Below are 8,311 nucleotides of genomic sequence, written 5' to 3' on the forward strand. Positions count from 1 at the left end.
AGGGTTATCGTGTAAGCCAATGCAGTAGACGCTTTTATAATGCACACATTGGTTCTGTTTCTATAGAAAACGCAACTTAATGTACAAAGCATGGGGCGTTTTATTAGAGCCTAACTAATCTATGGGGAGGGAAATATTGGACTGTAACTCGGTCTAGCCTTCCTGGCTAACCTAATGGGGAAAACAAAACAAAGTCACACTGAGAAGCATTTGTAAAGGTTACCTCTCAGGGGCACAGGGTTATTAAAGGATGATGATTCATAAAACTACAGAGTTATTTTCCTCCCACAAACCTCACCCCTACTACATTTGCAGGGTTCCTGTTGGATAACAGGAAAATAGGAACGAAAGAGCCCATGTCATTTAAGAAATCTGAAGCCAGGCATAGGGACACACACTCGGAATAACAGCTACTCAGAAGGAAGGCTGAGGCAGGGAGATCCTGAGTGTGAGGACTTTCTGGGCTATCATACAGCAAGTTCAAGGCCAGCCTACAACTTAGTGAGAGTCAAAAATGTAAAAACCTAGAGATGGGGTGAAGTTCAGTGGTTCAGCACTTGCATAGGATATACAAGACCCCTAGGTCAATCCATAGGGTATACAAGACCCCCAGGTCAATCCATAGGATATACAAGACCCCCAGGTCAATTCATAGGATATACAAGACCCTCAGGTCAATCCATAGGATATATAAGACCCCCAGTTCAATCCATAAGATATACAAGACCCCCAGGTCAATCCATAAAATATACAAAACCCCCAGGTCAATCCATAAGATATACAAGACCCCCAGGTCAATCCATAGGATATACAAGACCCCCAGGTCAATCCATAGGATATACAAGACCCCCAGGTCAATCCATAGGATATACAAGACCCCCAGGTCAATCCACAGGATATACAAGACCCCCCAGTTCAACCCTCGGAACCTGGAGGAGAGAGAAGCGTCTCCTGAGCAGAACAAGAGAGCAGGGGTGACAAAACAAGGACACTGAGGGCCAGCTGACCCTCTTGATACCCACAGTCCCACTGCCAAAAACAAAAACACCCCAAAAAAACAAAAACTGAAAACAACAATAACCCACAGAAGGACTCCTAGATAGATAAGCAGGAAACCCTCAAAATGAAGCTATTTAGTCAATCCCTTTTACATAATTAATATACCATGTGTGATTTGCAATATTAAATAATAAAAATATTAATAAATAATAAAATATTAAATAACAAATAGAATATTAAATAATAAAGTGATAAAATGATAGAAAAACAAACAATGAGGACTCTGATGTGGCAGATATGTTGGAATCATTGAGTTAGGAATACTACTACTACTACTACTACTACTACTACTAATGGAGTCAAAAAGTATACTGGCTATTCTTCCAGAAGACCCAGGTTCGATTCCCAGCATTCACACAGTGGCTCACAAGTATCTTTAATATAATTTCCAGAGGATCCAGTGCCCTCTTCTGTTCTCCCTGGGCACCAGGCACTCACATGGTACACATACATACATGCGGGCAAAATACCTATATGCATAAAATAAAATAACAAAAGCATAATTAACATATACTAATAGCTGTAGTGTGAAGAGAAAACTGTGCAAGGCTAGGGAACATACAGAGGGATACGCTAAAGAAAAAGAGACACGATCGACACCAAGAGCAGTGTGAATAAAAAAATGCTTTTATTGGACTCACCAATATACAGAGCTGAGAAAATAATCAGAGTCTTGGGAAGTGTTAATCCCAAACCTCTAATCCTGAAATACAAAGGTAAGAATGAATCAGGGACTCAGATTTAGCTAAGGGGCCAAGTGTGCTCACCTAATGTGTGCGGCAGCCTGGGTTCAATCCTGAGTACCAGAAATGAAAAGAGCTATAAATAAGGAAAGAAAGAAAGAAAGAAAGAAAGAAAGAAAGAAAGAAAGAAAGAAAGAAAGAAAGAAAGAAAGAAAGAAGGAAAGGAAGAAAGAAAGAAAGAAAGGAAGGAAGGAAGGAAGGAAGAAAGAAAGAAAGGAAGAAAGAAAAGAAAAACTATAGAACAACTACAAAAGATACAACATAGGTGTGATAAAGACATGAAAACATAAAGAGAAAGAAATAGAAGAAATCTTCGATGCAATGATGACTGAGACCTTCCCTAACTGAATGATGAATGCAGGAACCTAGGAGAGCATGAATGAGAGTAACATGGAAAGTTCTATGTCTAAGACACAATGTATCTCAGCTGCACACTTTGTATACACTAAGACATAATGTGTCCAACCTGTACCCTTTATACACTAAGACATAATGTGTCCAAACTGTACACTTCATACATTAAGACATAATGTGTCCAAACTGTACACTTCATACATTAAGACATAATGTATCCAAACTGTACACTTCATACATTAAGACATAATGTGTCCCAAAACTGCAGAAAATCAGAACAGTAGAACCGTCCCAAAAGAAGCCAGGAAGAGGGGTGTACATTGCCTAAAGTCCATAGGAATTTCTCCTCACAGAACTTTTGCTTGCGCGCTTGCTCGTGAGAAGACATATCTACACTGCTCCAGGAAAAACTCACAACTTAGAACTCTATATCCAGCTAAATCATCCTTCAAGTAAAGGAAAAAGAAACACTTCCTCAGATAAATAAAAAATGATGGCATTTGTCTCCAGGACACCGATTTGGCAAGGGACTCTTCAGAAAGAATCAAAATTATGTAAATTAATGTTGAATTTAATTGTGCTCACACAATTCCTTATGTGGATTCCTAAAGTGCAATGCCTTAGAATGTGACTCTAATCGGAACCGGGATCTTTAGAGTTTGTTAAGCTAAAGTGGGGTCATTGACCTAATCCAATGTCTTTATGAGAGGAAGTTGAGATATGGACAGAAACCCTAGACACATGCGCAGTGTCATCAAGGGTCACCTCAGTAAAACACAGGAGAAAGCATCCCACAGCAGGAAGAAACCAACCCCACCCAAACGTTAGCAGACATTTACCTTCAGCAACTGTGAGGAAGAGTACCTATTACAGAAGAGATCTGGTCTCTGCTAATTTGTTCTAGAAACCCTAGCAAACTAGGAAATAGAGTTTTAAGTGGAATAAGAGAAACCCGCAATTGAAACGTAATGCTCACCCGTCTCCATTTAGAAAAGGTTACGTTTACTCTCATATCCAAATTTTATGCCAGGCAAGACAACAGAACAAAGCCCTAATATATAATCTTTATTACAGTTCCAATCGGGAAGGGTAAATTTCAGAGAATAAAACACACAGCACCAGGAGAGCTTTTAAACATCCCACACTGCCAATTTTTCCTTCCTGGGAAGAAAGACAAGTTCTATTTTTTTTCTCCATAGAGAGGTATTAATTGTAATGTATAATTCATCAGACCCCAAAGGAATAGTATTTAATTATGCTCTTCCTTATGAGCATTCAATTAATATGCTTATGAGCAGCATTTCCCCGGCTGTGTACTGGAACTCACCTTATAAAAAGTCCCGGAAGCAGAGCCTTTGCTGCTGCTCAGGGACTATGACGTCATGCGTGATGCTAAAACAGGAGAATTATACTTTGAATTGTTCAAATATCTTGTTATCAGGAGACAACTTAAACATCAAACAATAAAATGTTCTAAACTTTAGAATATTTAGTGCTGGGACGAATAAGAATTCTAATTGTTAGAACGTAAAGGCCAAATTTAAGGTAGTGTCAGGCGTGAGAATGGCTCGTCAGTATAAACACAGTTGCTAATAGCTATAGAGCGATGGCTGCACACCAGCACTGTTCTAAGGGGTCGACATGAATAAACTCTTGAAATCTTCATGACACCTCTGCTTAGGCATTATTTCCATAATTTGCACAAAGGTAAAGCAAAAAGTTAGCAGCCTTTCCCAAAGTCTTGCAATTCATAAAATAGTATAGGTGGGCAATTAACATCCAGCCAGTCATACTGCACTGTTTACATTGTTAGTTGTCACACCATCTCTCTCTCTCTCTCTCTCTCTCTCTCTCTCTCTCTGTGTGTGTGTGCGCCTGTCTCCTCTCTGTCTGTCTCTGTCTCTGTCTTTCTCTCTCTCTCTCTCTCTCTCTCTCTCTCTCTCTCTCTCTCTCTCTCTCACACACACACACACACACACACACACACACACACACAAGAATGTAACTATCATCAGGGAGTGGTGGGCGCTGAAGAGCTGTCTCAGAGGGTAAGAGGGCTGGCTGATCTTCCAGAGGATGCAGATTTGAATCCCAGCACATACATGGCAGCTCACAGCCCGCTGTTACTACAGTTCCAGAAGACCTGACACCCTTTTCTGGCCTTCTTGGCCACCAGGCACACTGATGATGCACAAAATAACCACACAAATAACTGTTTTTAATAAAAAATGTCCTTAACCGAATCTAGTGATGTCATTTATACTCTAAGAACAGACCCATTCTTAGGTATATAAAGCGTTGTCAGGTGGGTTGTGCTTATAACCAAAGTTTGCATTACTATTATAACTTTGCACTAAATACATACTGAGTCAAAAACTGACTCTTTTGGAGTATGACTTCACAGCAGTGCAGAGGCACGCATCTAGGTTTTAATGTTGCTTCACAAGGTGACATTTTAGCTATGATAGTTATGATTTAATTACAGCTAAAGTACTGTAGCTCAGAATAGCACCTCTTATTTGCATATTATACTCTATACGCTTTTGTACCAATAAGAGAATCAGGCCATGCTAACCCACAGCATGGCGATACTTTCAGACCTTGCTAGTGTATGAATAAGCTATGTATAAGCAATTCCACTTGAGAATTCGAGAACAAACAAATAAACTCACCCTTGAGTCAGTAGTGTCTAAGGCCAGTTATTTCAGCCGCAATGAAAAGATACAGGATTCAGGAATACGAGCTGGTTATGCAATTTCTACATTGTAAATGTAGAAATGTAATTGGCTATTCCATGTGCCGTTTAGAGATAAACCTGGCTGTACACCTACGAAATTCTTAAGAACTTTCATACTAGATCCAACATCTCAATTCCATTTGGGAGTGTCTAATAGAAAGTGGATTGGATGTTAAGATTGTTTGAAAAGCAGTCGCTTGATCTATTTTGGTGAAAAGCTATAAGAATCTTTAGTTTAATATAGCACAAAAGATTATAGACGGGTCTTTAAAATGCCTGTTGTATAAATTCTATCATCACAGTCACTCTATGAAGTATTCTACAAACTATTAGTCTGGGCTTACAATGCACAAAGCTAAAATTCATGCTCAAGCCCCTATCCTAAAATGATCATAGTCAAAAGTAAGAAAATGTGTGTACATTGGTTAAATATGAGACAGAACCTTTCAATACTTTGCTTTAGGGTCCGGGAAGATGGCCTTGTGGGTAAATGCTTGCTCTGCAAGTGTGAGGATGTAAGCCCGAATCCCTAGATGTTCTATAAAGCTGGGTGTGGCAGTGCCGGTGCAGACCTGTAATCCCAGTGCTTCTAAAATGAGTCAGGAGGCAGGGGCATTAGAATTCCCCAAAGCTCTCAGACTTGCTAGCCTGGCCTCTGCATCATCAAGCAACAAAAAGTCCCTGTCTCAAACAAGGTGGATGGTGATGATTGACACTTGAGTTTGTCCTTTGACCCCCCCCCCACACCATGGCATGTGCAGAACCAGTATTCATACACAAGAACATGCACACACACAGAGACTAAGAAGCATTTAGTGTCACTTTTTTTCCTTTTTTCTTTTTCTTTTTCTTTTTTTTTTTCGGAGCTGGGGACCGAACCCAGGGCCTTGCGGTTGCTAGGCAAGCGCTCTACCACTGAGCTAAATCCCCAACCCCTTAGTGTCAGTTTTTAAATAGAACGTTATCATATTATAAGGAGGAGGCGATAAAGGCTGTAATAGAAGCAACAGACCCTGGAAATATACAATCTAGGGGAAAGTTATTTTAAAAGAAAACTTAAAAACACAACTACTTCCTCAGAATTTAGAAATAGCTAAGTAATCTTGCTGATGTGTCCATCTGGCCACACCTCTGTGGGAGTATCAGTTCCTCGCCAGTGCACTTCCAACAGTGACAAGGATCACTGCTGGGAATCTGGTTTCAAGCTGAGAAGTTTCTGCATATTCTTCAATGAACAATCAATCAAATGACTCAGGTTTCAGATTCACAAGGACCACCTTTCCTGTGTATGCTTGCACATGCCTGTAGGTGTATATTTCCAGATGTGAGTTGGGGATGGATGTGGAAGAGGTCAACTTTGGGAGTTCCACAGATACCATCAACCTTGTTCTCTAGAGACAGGCTTTCTCACACTCCTGAACGTACCAAGTGGGGTAGACCAGCTGGCTAGTAAGCCTCAGGGCGTGTCTGCCCCTGCCTCCACAGTACTGGGGTTACAACAAGCGTACCACCACACCTGGTATTACTTACCTATGTCCTGGGGACAGAACTCAGGTCTTCACGTTTGCAAAACAAGCACTTTACCCACTGAGCTATCTCGGCTATTCTCCTGCCCACTCAGAGCCACCTTTTTGATTTGTGCAATTACAATTTTTGTTTTGTTTTGAGGCAAAGACTTGCTTTGTAACTCAAACTAGTTTTTAACTTGTGATCCTCCTGCCTTAGCCTCAAGAGTGATAGGAATACAGGCATGCTTGCTACAGCGTTAACTTAAAAAAGATATCATTTGTGTGTAGATGTTTGTGTGTATGTAGGGGTTATATGTACATAAGAACAGGTGCCCACAGAGTCTAGAAGGTGGTGGTTGTTGTTGTTATGATGATGATGACGACGATGACAACGACAGGATCTCAACTATGTAGCTCTGGCAGTCCTGGAATTCACTATGCAGAGCAGGCTGGCCTCGAACTCACAGAGCTCTGCCTGCCTCTGAATGTACCACTAAACTTGGCTTCCCTAGAAGTTCATTTATAGGAAGTTGTGAACCACCTAACTCGAATGCCGGGAACCAAATTTATGTTCCCTAGAAGAGCACAGAGTGCTTTTAACCTGAGTCATCTCTCTAGCTCCAATTACAAGTTTTTATGGAGGATGTGAGCGCTGCAGATGCCAACTGACTCAGTGATTTGGACTTCCTGGGTAATCAGTGGAATGTAGAGCACTGGTGCTCTTGGCTGGGAAGAGACAATAGACCAAGGGGAAACCTCCCTCACTTATCCTCGCCTCCCACCATCTCCACTTTATCTAGGATGGGGCTACCTCTAAGCTTGGAAGTCACCAGGCACTGGTTAAAAGGAGAAGCAGAAATCCATGACTGAGAAGACACTAATGAGGTCACTCAGAGAAGGAGCAATAGCAGCGCCCTTCACTTTAACCTCGGGGTACTCAGCCGAGGAAGGGTTGGATCTGTGTACAAATATGAGACTGTGTAAAGTTGCAGTTCTCAGAAAAATTTCTTGCAATCTTACATATTGCAACAAGCCCCAAATTCCTTACAACCACATATTCATTTTTTGATAAATGAGTACATTACCACAAGAAAGAATTCCCAATTCCAGAAAAAATATTGAAATTGGGCAAAGCTGCAAAGTACGAAAGGGAAAATTATTAGAACCATATGATCCGACCATATGTTCCTGCAGGCGCTTGTAACCAAAGTAAACATTGAAATTTGTCGTGAATGGGTCACTTTTGAGAGGAAGGCAGCAGGGAAAACTTCATGTTTTAGCCGAGTCTTTCATATAAAGTGTCGAATGGTAGATATTATCATAGAATTTGCTATGTTTGTTTTAAACAGGCAAAAAGGGTTTAAGTGGACCCACTGAGTTTTGAAAATAGGGACATAATAGCTACCAGAGATGCTCGGAATGTAGCAGTGTGTTTCAGGGTACACACAGGGTCTGGGGTAAATACATATTAGTCACTCCTAGCCCACATTAGAGACAGATATTAGCACGATGGAAAGGAACATGACGAACATTCTGGAAATCAGTTGGGAAGCCAACAGGCGGTAAGCAATGTGCCAAGTCCACACAAAGGGGGTGAGGTCATTTGTATATGAGCACCGCCATTGTTTTTCCAGAACAGCTGCTAACCCCTCCCTTTTATCCCGTGAGCTGACTCCACGAGTGACCGCTCAGCCTCCTCCCAGGTTGAGCCTGCTAACTCAGGAGTGGATTTTCATGCCTTTGGAGCAGTTCTCTTTGCAGTTATTATCAGAAACAGATGGATCGATGCCTTGTCTGTGCCAGCGTGGTGTAGATATTTATGCATTTCTTTGTTTTGTATAAACTGAACTTGAGACTCTGCCTTGGTTTTTAATTCGAAATTCTTAACATGGTGACAGTTTTCTTAAAAA

Source organism: Rattus norvegicus, chromosome 10, assembly GCF_021556685.1.
Source record: "Rattus norvegicus strain SHRSP/BbbUtx chromosome 10, alternate assembly SHRSP_T2T, whole genome shotgun sequence".
Classification (NCBI taxonomy): Eukaryota; Metazoa; Chordata; class Mammalia; order Rodentia; family Muridae; genus Rattus; species Rattus norvegicus.